Consider the following 16,609-nt stretch of genomic DNA (forward strand, 5'->3'; position numbering starts at 1 on the left):
TCCGGCATGCTCGTCTTTGGTGGTCTCTCTGGGGGTCATGATCTGGGCACAACAAAGCTTAATGTGAAATGGCAATTTATAGGCCATGAGATAACCAGATATATACTCAAACATTATTCTAGGTGAGGTTATCACTTGATGATATTGACATTTGAACCAGTATGCAGTGTTAGTGAGAATGCACTTTATCCAACTTGTGGTGGGTCTGACTTGAGCAGAAAGGTTGTCACTTGCTTAAATAAAATCAAATTCCTCCTATTTTAATGTCTTTGATCTGGGACCTTGGTAATTTTCCTGTCTGGAATATCAAACTGGAGTAACAGTTGGCCCTGTATCTTGATTTTGTCATGAGTCAGTATGATCTGCTTCTCAGGTCTTCAGATATGGATTGTAAATATACCATTGGTTTTCCTGAACTTTTCATTTTTTTTAAAAGATATATTTATTTATTATGTACACAGAAGAGAGTGCCAGATCTCATCACAGATGGTTGTGAGCCACCTTGTGGGTACTGGGAATTGAACTCAGAACCTCTGGAAGAACAGTCTGTGCTCTTAACCTCTGAGCCATCTCTCCAGCCCTGGACTTTTCATTTTTATATGAAAGTAAACATAACACATTTCAGTTGCCATAATTTTGTGATTCAATTTCTTAGAGGAAATATTTCCTCCATCTATCTTGCAGGCCGCAAGAATATATCACAGAGATTCAGCTGTGTATTAAAGCTAAACTTTTACCGGCCAGGTCAAGGGTTTGTCAAAAGACAAAGCCATTTATTATGGATATTTGGGGTTATCCAGCCTTTAATATTACTGCTGTCTTCTGCTATGAAATCCTTGCATGCCCAGACCAATTGGTAAACAGTTCAGCTCTCCAGATCTGCTGAACCTACTAAGTTACTAACTCCCCTGCTGAGCTTAGGAGATGAGCTGGCTGGAGACACATAGCTTTGTTTCTTGTGCTAATGAAGCTCATACCATCCCCTGACCTGAGAAAGCCTAGTGATTCTCCAGAGCAATTGACTGAGAACAAAAGAGGTTTTTACATATCTGGGTGGGAAGTAAAACAACATTTCCGAGGAGGCAGAGAACCACGTACCCAGGGAATGAAAGGGGAGGCATTTTCTATAGACAGGGACAGAACAGCTTGGCAAAAGAGAAGAGAGGATGACCGAGGTTCTGTAGAGGGTAAGCGGAGTCTTCTGAGTGCCAAGAGTAGAGAGTAGCAGAGATAAGGAAAGAGGATACAGAGGATGAAGATGAGGCTGGAAGCATAGGAGTTTAGTCATTAGCAGTGCTATGAGCTAGGGAACTGGATGGAACTGTAGTTATAGAAACAGAATTTCATCTCAGAGGAATAAAGCAGACAGATAAAGAGCTTGGTATGTCTAGAATTACTCCTGCCTTGAATGCCTCGTGGAACTATAGCTGTTTTGATGTAATTTTGTCTTAGAGGAATAAAGTTAATGACATAAGAACATAGTGTATGTAGATTTTTTTCCCTCAGATTCCACGCAGGACATATCTGAGCCTCTAGACCCTGGGTACCCCACATATCTATGTATTTGCAATACGTACAAACACACATACACAGATATGTATGCCTTTATATGGTATATGGACATTTAAAAATCTCTTATCTACACATATTATCAGTTCAAGGTGTCAGATTATTGGATTTCTCAGGTTCCACAAGCCAGTATAATAAACCGTATATACACATGTATGTAGGTGCATAAAAAAAATCTAGGCATGTGGGCAAGTGCACACACACACCCTCCCCCACATACAAAAGCTTATCTCTTGACTTATAATGGAATTATGCCCTGAAAATATATTTAAGGGGTTATGGGATGTGTTTTGTTTAATGTGTGAATCGTTGGAGTCATATTTATAAGATATATTACTGTCAAACTAATATTATAAATCATCAACGATGTATTGAAATCATTTTTTTCCCATGGGAAATCCTTTCTATAGTAAGATAATAGGATAATAAAGCATACATTTAACAATTATGGAAATAAGTGATGGCTCAGTCAATAAACCACTTGATACATGAGCAAAAGGACATGAGTTTGGATTCCAAGTTACCACATAAAAAGCTGAGCAAGGTGGTATGCACATAAAATACCAGCATAGGTATAGCAGAGACGAGAGCCTTTTGCACTTCTGGACAGTCAGGATAGGCACTTTTGCAAAGTTCCAATTTCAATTGGACATCTTGTCTCAAAGGCTAAAGTAGAGAAGCAATTGAGAAAGGCATCTGTCTTAGTCTTCTAATATACATTCACACATGTGCCCATATATATGAACATGCACACATATGCCACTCATACAGAGACAAAAACATTTGTATAAGACTTCACAATACAAGTGTACACACAAAACAGATCACACACATACCTTAGCACCAAAGCATATTGTGGAGTATTCATTGTTTTCTCTCCTTATTGGGCTAATTGCTACTATATTTGACTGAACAGGTATTGGAAATTTAAAATTAATGTGACACCATGTATTCAAGAGGGAAAGAAACAGAAATATTTCTGAAAACTTTATAAAATGGAATCAGAAAGTATAATGAAAATTCATCCTTTTTGTATCATAATTAGTAAATGAAAAAATAATCATGTATGTTTCCATTTTGTGTGAATTAAAATTTATAAGAGCTTTACTTACAGGTTTTCCAAAAATAATCTTCATGACACTATTCTACACTAGGTCACAAAATTTCCACTAAAACCTGTTGTTGCTTAAATTCCTATAGGCTGAAATTTCTGAAGAAATAATAAGCCTGAGATGTAGAGAAGTTAGGTTAATCAACCTTAAACAACACAGAATACACATATTTACATATAGATATTGTGTTTGAAGGCTCACATTTGCTTCTTTGCATCTATTTATTTTTTTCTGATAAAAATAGACATCATAATAATAATATAAAATTATTTAGGTTGTTTTAATATTAAGTGAATTATAAGACCTTTATCTTGTACAGAACAATGGATAAATGGATGTTACTCCCTACTTCATTGTGGAATGGTAGGTATAACATTGTAGTTTGAAATCTTTGCTTATAAACCAAAGATCCATAAGCTGTGACTGCTACTTTGAAGTGTAAGGCCCTGGGAACTGACTTAGAGGGTTGTTTGACAAAAATTTCCATAAGTTGTGGGCATTTGGGGCTGGGAGACAACATAGGAGTGATAAGTCCAGGAATTCTAAGTGTATCTGGAGCTGAAAATAGATGAAGAACAGTGCATAGTTGTACATTTTCCTTGGAAGAGTTAATAACTTTTAACAAATTCTCAAACTCTTTAGGATGAAAAAGACTGTGGGAACTGAAATTCAATCACAGGAAAGTTAAATTCAATCAGTATGCCATTTTAGAAATGGAGAAATTTCCCAAATTCATTATTAGGTATTTCAGCAAAAAAGCCCCTTTCCATGTTTCTATGGCTTGAATGTAAAATGCCCATTATTGGCTCTTATGTTAGAACACTGGTCTCCAGGACCTGGCACCATATTGTGAAAGTGTAGAAACTTTGGAAGGTGATGGATAGGTGAAAGAAGTGGGTCACTCAGGGCAGATTTTTTGAGTTACATCCCAGCCCCAATTCCAGCCCCAGGCTCTATTTCTGCCTACCTGGTGAAAGCCATCTGCCTTATTTCTCTGCTGCCACAACCACAATTTGCTTGTGGAGTGGCACCTTCTGGATGAGTGACATGACTGGAAAAGCATGTCTAAACTGAAGTTGGATCTTGTTCTTTACCAGGTTGATGCTGAAGTGGGGCTGCAGCCTTGAATCTAATGACTTATTTTTCTACATGTAAGAATGTACCAGCTCAATCAAGTTGCTTTCCTGTGTATGATTTTAGAACTATTTTGTCATAACAAGTCAGTAAGGCTTTATTATAACTTTACACCTAAGTTACATCCAGCTGCAGCCATAAATCTCTGGTCCTTTTCTTTCTTGTACAGTGTCAATTTGTCACCATTAATTCAAAATACAGTGTATTCAAGAACACAGCTCTATGGTCATTAGCCTAGGTTTCTCAGCTCTGAGAAACTTGTTTTCATTTGAAATCAAGAAATATTTGGAGACTCATATATGCAGCTAAATGGTAGAGTGTATGTATTACATGTCTTGGGTTCAATCTCCAGCAACAAAATAGGACAGGTAGAAAAAAGATACATATTTCTTTGTAACTTTTCACATAAATATGAACAAATATTTGACAAGAAGCACCCCAAAGGAATACTCATTTAGTTTGGCTCATGTTTGAAAGATATAGCCCATTATAGTGGAGCATCTGTATAGTTCTAGATTATGATATTCCTTTCTCTCCCCACTCCATTCCCTATTTCTTCCTTTCCTGTAATTGATGTTTGAAGGAAACCAAAGAATGTGTCTGAATCCTGAATGTGTCCAGGTTCTTGAACTCAGCTTCAACCTCTTAAAGCATCAGAGGATGCAGAGCTGATGGGCCCTACTTGATAGCAGCAATCATTTGCCTTGGCACCAAGATGTGTCTAGACATGGAATGGGATTTCCCTAACTAGAATGAGAGAAGTGTGGGTGAAAAGAATCCGTTGGCTCTAGTTCCGTGCCATATGCTTCTCTCTACCAGAATGCTACCTTCAAATCCCCAGTGGCTAGAAAGGAAAAAATAAATAAGTAGAAAAATGGAGACATTCAAGCCAGTAGTTTTAGGGAGAGTTAATGGTAGACTCAAGAGAAACTGAGTACTACATGGTGGCCATGGCAGTACTGAAAGAAACAGACTCCCTTTCCCTTTAGGAAATGTCTTGTTTGTGCCAATTCTCTGTGCATGTCACCAACAATATGAAAACTGAGTTCAGTTTCAGGAGCACTACCCCATCTTGACACACATTTTGTTGCTCATTGGAACCAATAATTTCTGTCTTAATGAAATATGTTACAGAGTTGGTAGCATCTGGTCTGCACAATGCCCTGAGTTCAATCCCCAGAATCACATAATGAATGTGTGGTAGCTAACACTTATAATTCAAGTACTTGGGAAGAAGAGACAGGAGAAGCAGGGATTCAAGGCACCCTCATCTATAGAGTGAGTTCAAGGCTGCACTAACCTCTATGAGATACCACATTAAAGAGAGTGAGAGACTAAGACAGAGTCAGACAGAGAGAGTGAGAAAGAGAAAGGGAGAATGAAGGAGGGAGAGCTAAAATATCAAGGGTGATTCTTAGAAAACCACTTCACAGTTTGGCTTGACAATAATACATAAACATGGTGTCTTAGTTGCTGTTCTATTGCTATTAAGAAACACCATGATTAAACATACTATAAAATAAGGCATTTAATTTGGGGATTACTTACAGATTCAAAGGGTGAACGAACCCATGTTTATCTTGAGGGGAATAGGGCCCCGGGCAGAGAGAGAACAAACCTGGCCTTACATGGATTTTTTTTTTTCCGATACAGGGTTTCTCTGTGTAGTTTGTGCCTTTCCTGGATCTCGCTCTGTAGACCAGGCTGGCCTCAAACTCACAAAGATCTGCCTGCCTCTGCCTCCTGAGTGCTGGGATTAAAGGCATGTGCCACCACCGCCAGCTCTGACATGGATTTTTGAAACCTCAAAGTCTACCCAAGTAACACTTTCTCTGACAAGCCCACACTACATAATCCTTCCTAAATAGTCCACCAACTAAGAATCAAACATTCAAATATATGAGCCTGCTGTCCCCAAGGAAGAAACCCAAATTGTCAGATTTGATGCAAGCATCTTTATTCATTGAACTGTTTCACCGGCCCCATCAGAACCATCTTTTACATACTCCATTATACATAGTTGCCTAATTTTGTATTCTGCCAGTGACTAAAATTTCCATAGTGACTGATTTGCAAACTAAGATCAAATAGAATATGATCAAAATGAATCTCTCACCTCCTTGTGCATATGTTTTAACAGAGTCTCACGTTTCTCAGGCTGAAGCTTATTGTGCAGCCAAAGACAAGATCCTGCCTTCTGGTCCTCCTGCCTTCACTTCCAGAGTGTTGAGATTGTATTCCTGTTCATGTTCGATCATATTCTCCCTCAGCCAGTGCCAGTAATTGAACCCAGAGTCTTTTGCATGTTAGACAAGTGTTCAGAATTCCATGTCCAGCTCTCATCTCTGTTCTGCACCCATTAAATAGTTCCTCTTTTAGAGAAGAATAATGTAACTCATTTCAATATTGAACTGCTTAGGGGTAAAATCCTCAAGACTGAAGGGAACAAACAGGTTATGGAGGTCAATGTCATTTTTTGGGCCACATGCTCACCTCTAGAGAAGCCCAATTTCTCTCTGGATCTTCAGCCTATTTTCTAATTTTTCTACTTTATGTGATTTACCTAACAACACTCATTATTTCCTGTGATATTCTAGAGGACAACCATCATGCACTAGTTTCCTCCCACAGTGCAAACCTCCTTTGCTCATTATATCTCTTATTTAGACAGGGTTTCACTATGTAGTTCTGGCTGTCTTAGAACTCACTCTGTAGATCAGAGATCCACCTACCTCTGCTTGGATTTGCAAACTAAGATCAAATAGAATAAAGGCAGGTGCCACCATGCACAGCTCATCCCTTGTTTATTAGCAAATGATTCAACCTAAAATCCCTTTACTTTTGTTGACAGATACTGGTTTGTCTTGGTGCTCTGTTTCAAATCCATCCTATCCTACTCTGCAGGGCCAGGCAAGGTCAGGTCCAGGTCCTTTGGCTTATTGGCCTGGATAGCTTCTCTCTTCTTTTTTAGGAACTCCTTGAAGACATCATCCCTGGCAAAAGCTTCCTTTATCATTTGCTTTTGGTCTCTCTCTCCACTTCATCTTCCTGGGAAGAAACAAGTGCAAAGAACTGAAACTTGTCTTTCGAGTGCTTCATGACATGACCGAATCCTGGGTTGTGACATCTTAGCGCCCCCTAGGGGGAAGAGCTAAAAGGATGATCGATTCACAATAGGAACCGATCATGCAATCATGCTCCGATTTCTCTCTCTAGGCTGAATATCCTTAGCTCGTCATCATATGACACAATTTAAAACCTTCAATAAGGAAGTTTTAAGGTGGGAGAAAGGATGGTCTGGGTCAACAGCAGAAGCTCCAAGCGAGGCCAGAATGGGAACTTCCAGCAGTTTATATCCCAGGAAAAGCAGATAGGGTGTTTTGTCTTGCTAGTTTTAATTACTTAATTTGGGGTTGGGACTGGGGTTGAGGGCAGACCACTGGTGGTTGGAATTGAGTCAACAGAACTGAAGTTTGAATTCTTGTGCCTGCCTGAGATCTAGTCAGGGCTTTCAGTGACTACCGCCTCCACTGAGGACTGGTTGACAGTCACCCCAGGGAGCTTTAGTGGCTCAGAATTTAGGCTGCTTGTGTGGCTCAGCTGTGTCCACATATCTGTATCTGTTAAACTGACACTTGGGTTCCAGCCTCCCACCATGGTAATCTGGACTTCTTAACTCCTGAAATGTTTTTTTCAGCAAAACCAACCTTCGTAGATGGTGCTGTAAGAAGGACCTGTTCTGTTCCAGCTCCAGCCCGCATAAGCCCAACACCCTGGCTCTGCTCACCAGCTCCTCTACTGTTGTGGGAACTGCCACTGATGTCATAGAAGGAGTTCTTGTAGTCAGGAGGTTCTGCAGACTGATCATCTGCTCCTTCTTCTTCTTCCCCTTCAACTGATTTTGGGAGTTTCTTCTCATCTGCTCCCCTTCTACTGCAGCTCAAGGGAGCTCCTTATTTGGAAGACAGTCCTCTTTACCTAGCTCTTCTAGTTCCTCCAGAGTTTGTACTCTTTTTGGCCTCTGCAGCAGTAGGTTCTGTGGAATAATCTTTTTGTACACTGTGAAGATATGTCTTTGCCAAGGCACATTCTTATTGATATAGTAGAAAGCTGAAGAGCCACTAGCTAGACAGGAGGTTTAAGCGGGACAGTCAGACACAGAGGATGCTGAGAAGAAGAAAGGTGAAGTCACCAGGAGATGAACATTGGAGCAAGACATGCTGGAAGTCAGACAAAGTCTCAAGCCATGTGGCAATATGTAGATTAGTAGAAATAGGTTCATTTAAGTTGTAAGAGCTAGCTAGTAATAAGCCTAACCCACAGCTGATCTTTTATAATTAATAAAAAAGTCTCTGTGTCATTACTGGGGAGCCAGAATTCCCAGCATAAAGGTCCACCTACAAACAGAGGTTTCTCTTCCTCTGGGGTAAGATGAAGCAGAAGGATTACAAACTTGAGACCAGTATGAGAAGCCTAGTGACATTGTTTCAAAGCAAACACACTAAGGTTGCTAGGCAGGTCTTCTTTGCACACTGTAAATGAATGAGTAATGTTTTTGCTCAGACTTGATTGTAAAAATAAGACAAAAATAAACCCAGAGCAAACTTTATACAGAACTTAATACAGAATTATTATCTGTATTAAGTGGTTTTAATTTAAACTTTGTAAGATGAAAATTTTGACATTATTTTTAATACATCTGAGTAATGGGCTCTTTACTAAACATACTTTGACCAGAATTTTATATCTGTTGTTCACTGTCAGAGGTGTAGTCTGAATTTATTGAAACAATACCTTTTTATTGTGTGTAAGATATAGTGTGTAAGATATATAGATATAGCCACAATGTGGAACTTGCCTTCCTTTATGCACATTTGCACTGTTATTTAATTTTAGTAGCAATATTACCCTCCAAATTCTAAACAAAAAATGTTTGGAGTTTTACATTCACTCTTTACTCACTCATTTTTAATTGTCAATGAATCTCTATTTGACCAAAATATTTTGGAAATATGAAATTGGTTGATACTATAAAAAATGCTTTGAATCCTACAGGTTTCCAAACAGAAATCAGTAAAATTTCAATATGAATAGGAAAAATAATTTTGCAGTACCTTGGTTTCTGATAAGATCAGATCTTTTTATAGCATTTAAACTATAAAACATGTGATCATACAGAGGGAATATAGGGGAGAAGATGAGCACTAGAACTATCTAGTAAGGAGAGTTTCTGATAGTGTTTATAACCTCATTAGAAAATAAAAGAGATGGCAAGCTAAGAATAGATTTCTAAATTTTCAATATATGCAAACAAAACAAAATCTGTACTTTTTGTATCTATGAAGTGCAATTTAAGTTTTCTAGAGATAATAATTTTTTTTGAATTTCAGACTCTGTTACTGGTTCATTTTTGTATTTCCATATGGGTATACAGATGAAGATAGTTTTTTACTGTTTATGTAAAAACGTCTAAGGAAGACAAATTTTGAAATGGAATATTTCACTTTTAAATAATAAAGTAATGCTCATAGTATTGATATAGGAAAATTCATATAATAAATTTATACAATATATTCAGAATAAATTACCTTACAAATTATGTTAGCTTATATATCAATCTCTGTTACTCAATTTTCTGTTTTAGATGACAACATTTTTTATTAAATTTTTTTTATTTTGCATATCAACCACAGTTTCCCCTCCCTCCTCACATCCCATTCCCTTTCCCTACCTCCTTTCTACTCTTCCAATCTACTCCTCAGAAAGAGTAGAGCCTCCCATGGGAGTCAACAAAGCATGGCATACCGAGTTGGAGCAGGACCAAATTCCTCCCCCCAGTATCAAGGCTGAGCAGGCACCATAGGGAATGGGTTCCAAAAAAAAAAAAAAAAAAAAAAAAAAAACAGTTCATGAGCTTACTGCTAGGGGCCCCACAAACAGACCAAGCTACACAACTATCACCCATATGCAGAGGGTTTAGGTTGTTCCCATCCAGGCTCCCTAGCTGTTGCTACAGAGTCTGTGAGCTTCCAAGACCTGGGTCAGTTGGATAACAACTTTTATAAATCTTAAGGCGAAACTAGAAATAGTTCTATTAAAAATAGTAAAATGCCATGTGACAGCAATGTGGAAGGTAGCCACAGCATTTGATTTGTTTACATTATTGCAAGAAATTTATCTATCAGGAGCTACTGAACTTGAGTACCTATTATTTTATCCAATGAAATAGTTTTTAAGGCCATCATGGTGAATTAGGCCAACTTAAGTATCTTTTATGGTTTTAGAGAGGTCTTGCTACTACTATCACAAATAAGTAAAATGTATTGAATAAATATGTTCACGTTTGGAGAGGAAAATTCATCAAAACTGGCATATACTGGAAAGGGAAGATATCTCAGAAGAATGCTTGCTACACTTCCAGGGGACTTGAAAATGGTTCTAAGTACCCACCTCAGATGGCTTGGAACGATATATAATTCTATCTCCAGTGGATCTGGATAACTGTTCTGGCCTCTGAGGGCACCTGCCCATGTGACAAACATACACACATCCAAACAAAAATAAATAATAATATTTATAAAAATCTAATATACACTGTACACATGTGTACTTGTTAACAGTCCTCTGGTCTACTCAGTTCATTCAGTGTTACAGAAAAAAAGCGTCATGATTTATTCAACTCACAAAATTACTTCTTTGGCCTCTCTCTTTGCAATGTTGTGTCCTCTTTAACAGTGTGTCAATAAACCCAACTTCCACCTAGGCCACTGCATTAGAAAGGAGAATTTAATTTAAAAACTCATTGATTTCCTCCCAATCAATAGGGAAAACTGAGCTGACACAGCAAGACTCATTCTAATCCTATCCTATCTCCACTAACAACACATGAAAATGCTCCATAAGAGATAGGAAAATATTTTAGGAGGTATATAACAGAATTTCATATGAAGGTGGGAGAAATCTGAGGTTTCTAGAAAGTACAAAAGAAACAGAAGACAGAAGTAATAACCTAAAGATAAATTTCAGGTCAGCTTCAGATATACATAATAATGCATTGGGTCCTGCAGCTCTGTCACTCTCTTAGGAAAAGATATTTAATCTGAAGGTTCCACTTGGACAGAACTTGGGCTTAGCTTCAGCTGGGAAATGGCCATCTTCCCCCATAAGTTGTTACCCCACAATTTGTGTATTTGAATGTGGATACTGGTGTCATACTACAAATAAGACATGGGTTCCTGAATGCAGGAAATATCCCTTTAATTCTTGATTCACAAACAGAAAAACCTCCAGACATACAGGAAATTCAAACTTGAAACTGATCTGTGGGACATATATAAAAGGAAGAACACACAAAACCACACTTAAAATAATCATTTAAATTCTTGATATTAACTCTTGACAACTTTGCATGTGTATTATAAATTACTGTGATCAGGAAGTTTATTATCATCTTATAAAAACAAAAAACTAGAAACAATATGAGTATTCTTGAAAGAATAGATGAAATTAAGTATATTCAAAGACATGTATACTATTTAAAAGTACAAATGAACACATTGCAAATATTTCTCTATGTAAAAGATTATTGTAGTAATAAACTAAAATTTTGTATGCTGATATTAATGTTCAAATTAACAGTTGGAAAAATTATAATATTAATATGCAATTTGTTATTTTCCAATAAAGTTCCAAAGTAAAAGGATAGTATGTATTCTTTGTGAGAGTGAATATATGATATACACATAGTCAGGACTCTAGTTATGGGGACAGACAAACAAGGTCAATTGTTATCTTGACTTAATTAGAAACTCAGTTAACTTTCAGACCACTTTCTTTAATTTCATCACCATTTTCAGTGAATTCCCTAATAACTCCAGCTTTATATAGTCAAGCAAGATAGCAAAACTTTACATAAACAGTAAAACAATAAACTCATTTGAATTATTTCTAACATGAATGAGAAGACAAGCAGTTTAGGATTTTTCCTAATTCATTAGAAATTTCAAATAATCAGAAATCTCCATGTACTAAGTATTATTATCTTGAATTTAGCTTTAAGAGTTGAGAAAAGTCTAGAAGGGGCATGTGTTGAAGCTGCTGCAAACATTCCCATAGCTTTACTTTCCATATGAATAATTAATATATTAATTATAAATGGACTACTTGTCCATAGAACTCAGATCCACAGTTTCTTTGCTTGGTAATAATATACTAGTTGTGATTTTAAAGTTCTTTAGTGCAGTGGAAAGTAATAAAACATTATTTCATTAAGAATTTTATTTAATACAGAGTATGTGCAAATCTAGCTTCCCTTTTAATTCACTTTATTTATATGCATGTTGTCCTCGAATAATTTCAATACAGGTACAATGTAGCCAGTATAACATCTTATAATTTGCAAGGTTTCCAAGACAAGTAGCTTAAAATGTTAATGCTTTATTAGAATTTATATTCTATAAAGCTACTAATTTATTATTTTGAAGAAAAGGATCGACCCTAGGCTGTCGTATTTCTTGTTGAAATAGGTCATAGACTTGTGGGGGGACATAATATTTTTACTCTTTCAAATGGACTTAACATTAAAACAACTCCTGATAACTTTTTCTATTCCCATGGAATGATGTATCTCTCAGCCTTCATTAGAGAAGTTTCTTTTTGCAGCAGATGACTATTAATACGGTGACCAACAACCAGTCAATGTACAGATATAAATGACTGAGTAGTGCTCAAAGCTCAATCATACAACTATATCACACCTCCTACGAAAGAAGGAGCTCCTGCTATCAGAGCTCATAGCAGAAGATGGGATGGAAAAATTAACAGTGTTTTAGGAAGTGAATGACTATAACACAATAATATTTTCTTTATAAAGGATTAGCATATATTAATTCACAAGAATCTGCTACTGAGACTTAATACCCAAGACCTGAACAGAATCAGTCCAAACATGGACTGGGAAGGAAATTATAAAATTTAATTTTTGTTTCTGAAAAACAGAGAAGTAATCATTACTAACTACTGTGCGATTCCTCCTAAATAGTATGAAAGGCCTGGAAGAGATTAGCATCTACATGAAAGTAAGACTCAAGTTTAATATAGATACAAATATGCTACCAATTAATGTAAATTGCAAAATTGTGGTATATTTAATATTGTATCTTCTATAGCAAATTACTGATTTGATACTGTGCTAGTTATTATTTGTAGTAGAGACAATACCTAACAAATATCTTACACATAGTATTACCTGATCAAATATATATGGATGAAGGCAAATAGAAGAAGAAAAGAACCCCTAAAGGAATGTAAATTTCCCCAGGAATTTCAAGCTGAGCTATGTCCCATGCTGAATGGCTTGGCCCAAGACCTCAGCATCCAAAACCATGAGGTAGCCGAGAGCCAGTGTATGTGCATCCCAAGGCTTAAGGGTCCCTGGTGGCCCCACCCCAGGGGCAGGTACCTCAAGGTGATAGGCAGGGGTGACAGCTACAGCTGCCTCACTACGGGCAGTGCTTCAGGGCATGGCTCAAACAGCCACCCACTACATACTGGGATGAGGAAAAAGCATTAGCCAGAGGGGAAACTTGTCTCCTAGGAGATTTCAAACAGTTCTAACAACTTGTCAGACCACCTTATAGTAAAATACTGAAGTTCAGGTAAGGATGGTCAATGGTGGGCTAGACCACACCTTGACTAAGAATGTTTAGGTATGTATATCCTTGGCCCTGTATTTAAACTTTGACCTCACGTCAAGATCCTAAAGTTGGAGTTGAGGTGTTTGTTTGGTCACTTTGTTCCACTTCTCTATGTGGATATGTTGAATAAATCAACTTTTCACTTTCTATTATTAAAAAAATAAGAGTAAGAAAGAGGACATATAATGTTAAGCAACTTGAACTTTTTATGAAATAAAACTGTATTCAGATATGACTGTCACATTTAAGGTTTCATTAAATAATCATAAATAAATGTGCTTGTTTGAGTAGTTTATCGGAATAAAATAGTCTGTATCAGGATTTTATTGGGGCAACCAAATAGCTTCCAAATCATGACATGAAGATTTATTATTAGTTTGGAATGCTCATCCTAGCTTAGACTTGTTTTTGGACAGCTCTTTTAACTTAAGTTAACCTACTTGTCTTGATCTATCTTGGGGCTCTTTGCCTTTATTTCTCTATGTCCTACTTTTTGTCTGTTGGTTGGAAGCTGCCTAGCTGGTCCCAGGCATTGCCCTTTCTTTCTCCCTCATTCTCTCTCCTTCGTTCTCTAGTTCTTTCCTCTCTATCCTCCTATTTATTCTCTCTGCTCATCAGCCTCATCTATTATTTATCTACCTAGATATTGGCCATTCAGCTTTTTTATTAGACCAATCAGGTGCTTTAGGCAGTCAAGGTGAAACAGTAACACTTCTTTTCATAATTAAACAAATGCAGCAGAAACAAATGTAACACACCTTTACACAGTTAAAGTAATGTTCCACAGTGTAAACAAATGTAATTCATCTTTACATTGTTAAATATTCCACAACATGTATGCCTTTAGTCCAAACTATAAGAGTACAGTGCTTCACATTTGGTTATGGTATATTATGACATTGCCAGTAATATCTTTATTATTATTATTCATTAATTCTTCATTCATTAAACTTCTAGTCTTTGTGAAAACTGTATGAGGCAGACCAAAACAAAATTCTAGAAGCTGAGACATTTAAAGCTGATTATTAATATCCATATATAGTCTATAAACATTCATGCCAAAATATCAAATGCCTTTGTCAAATATGCAATCATAAATACCAGGAAATTGAGCTATGTTGTATAAAACCAAACTTATTTGTGTTTACCTATGATGTATATGTTTAGGTGCAGTCATTAATCTCTTCTGACAATTTAGTTTTGCAGTGATATTACAAGATACTAGTATTTAGGAGACCAAAAATAAGGGAAAGATCAAAGAAAAGTCAATGCTCTTCAAAGAATCTGCAATGGTGCTTTGGGGATCTTACAACATAACATGCTAGTAGCCTGGGAATAAAACTCTTGTAATTAAAATGCTTAACTAGAGTAAACAATCTAACTGTATAGATAATTCACTTTGGGGCCTTGCATGAATCTATTATTTCTATGTTTTTCTTTCAGTGCTTTTAAAATATGATTACTGCTCAAAGTGCTTTGCTTTCATCATTATACACAGTACTTGTCTCTAAAACCACTTAACTTTACTCTTACACTGCAATAAAAGAAATTAAATTCAGAGTAATGTTTGAAAATACATTATTATATGGAAAAATAGTAAAATAAGAAAACACATTTGTATGCTCTCATCCTAATTAATAGTAATAACATACTATTTCAACTTGAAAACATCTTAGCATTAATCTAACATTCTCACTTGTAAAATAAGAAAGTTGAACCTGGTTGTCTGTACAATTTTTTCTAGTTCGAACATTATAATTGATTTCTCTATTTTCACTAGATACTGAATAAATAAAAGGATTTGTATTTTAATTTGAAAACGTATTTATAATTTACTCTGCTACAGTATAAAGAACGAAACCTAATTATTATCAATTTAATTTCTACAAGGAAAGCTATGAACCACAACTCGTAAATATTATTTATATTTAACAAACTTGAATTTTATTTAGCATTATATTTTTAGAAATTAGATAGAAATAAGGCTAAAATGAAGTTTGTATTCAATAAATAAATCTGATGTTTAGCATTTGTAACATGGTTCCAGATAATTATTAGCACTATACTATTGGGACACTTGATCATGATCCACACTTACAATGTCATGTAACTGTGTTGAATTTTATGGTCAACATTAAATATCTTGGTAATTTCTCAGGCAGGGATAGACAAAATAATTTTCATATCTCTATCACCAAACCTTTATACAATGTATCATTCCTAAGTGTTTGAAAATATCAAAAACCAAACACGAATGCAGCACCAAGTTTGAATCATGTTATTGGTGGTCCATGTACACCTTTTACTGTATGAATAAATGTTTAGTAACATTGTCACTTTCAGAACAGCATTCTCACTTGAAATACATTTTGAAGGATGTATTTTTGGTTCACTTTTTCCTAGTACTTTTCTACTATCTCAAATTTCTTCTTTTAAAAACATCAGGAATACATTCCTTGTCTTTGGAAGTATAATAATAAAAACCACTCCCTTATTAAAGAGCTTTTCTATTCTTTGCTATTGATCCCATGGCCTATATATGTTACATTATTGGCATCCATTTTTTAATACAGCCTCTAACTCTAAAGCCCAGTCTTATTGATGGAGTTTTCTTGAGTAGACAGTACTTTGGAATAACCAATCAATCTTAATATTAATTACAAATATTTGGCTGATAGCTCAAGTTTATTGATAAGTAGCTCCTACAACTTAAATTAACCCATTTCTATTCATCGAAATTCTGCCATTGTGGCTTGTGGCTTTACCTGTCCACCAGCATGTCCTACTCCTTTAGCAGCTCCTAACAACTCCCTTCTTCATCTCAGCATGCTTGGTTTGATTGTTCTGCCTACACTTCTTGCCTGACTACTGGCCAATCAGCTTTTTCTAAAAAATGAAAGCAACACATTTTCACAGTGTACAGGATTATTCCAAAGCACAGGTTGGCCTGGAATTCAATATGTAGGTGAAGCTCATGCCTTGACAGTGCTAGGATTATAAATAGAAACCACTGTTTGGGGCTCACAGTCACTTTAATACAAATAATATAAATATAATTCTAATCTATAAACTATATATTAATCTATACTGAGCATTATT

General features: G+C 36.2%; 1 long non-coding RNA gene across 1 annotated transcript; it reads right to left on the reverse strand.

The window, feature by feature from the left end:
- Positions 1-6,602: 6,602 nt before the first annotated feature.
- On the reverse strand, positions 6,603-7,609 carry LOC119086710. Its single transcript, XR_005090050.1, has 2 exons — positions 7,523-7,609; positions 6,603-6,863 (listed from the first exon to the last, which is right to left on the reverse strand). It is a non-coding gene; the product is annotated as an uncharacterized LOC119086710 (long non-coding RNA).
- Positions 7,610-16,609: the final 9,000 nt, after the last annotated feature.

This window comes from Peromyscus leucopus, chromosome X (assembly GCF_004664715.2).
Source record: "Peromyscus leucopus breed LL Stock chromosome X, UCI_PerLeu_2.1, whole genome shotgun sequence".
NCBI lineage: Eukaryota > Metazoa > Chordata > Mammalia > Rodentia > Cricetidae > Peromyscus > Peromyscus leucopus.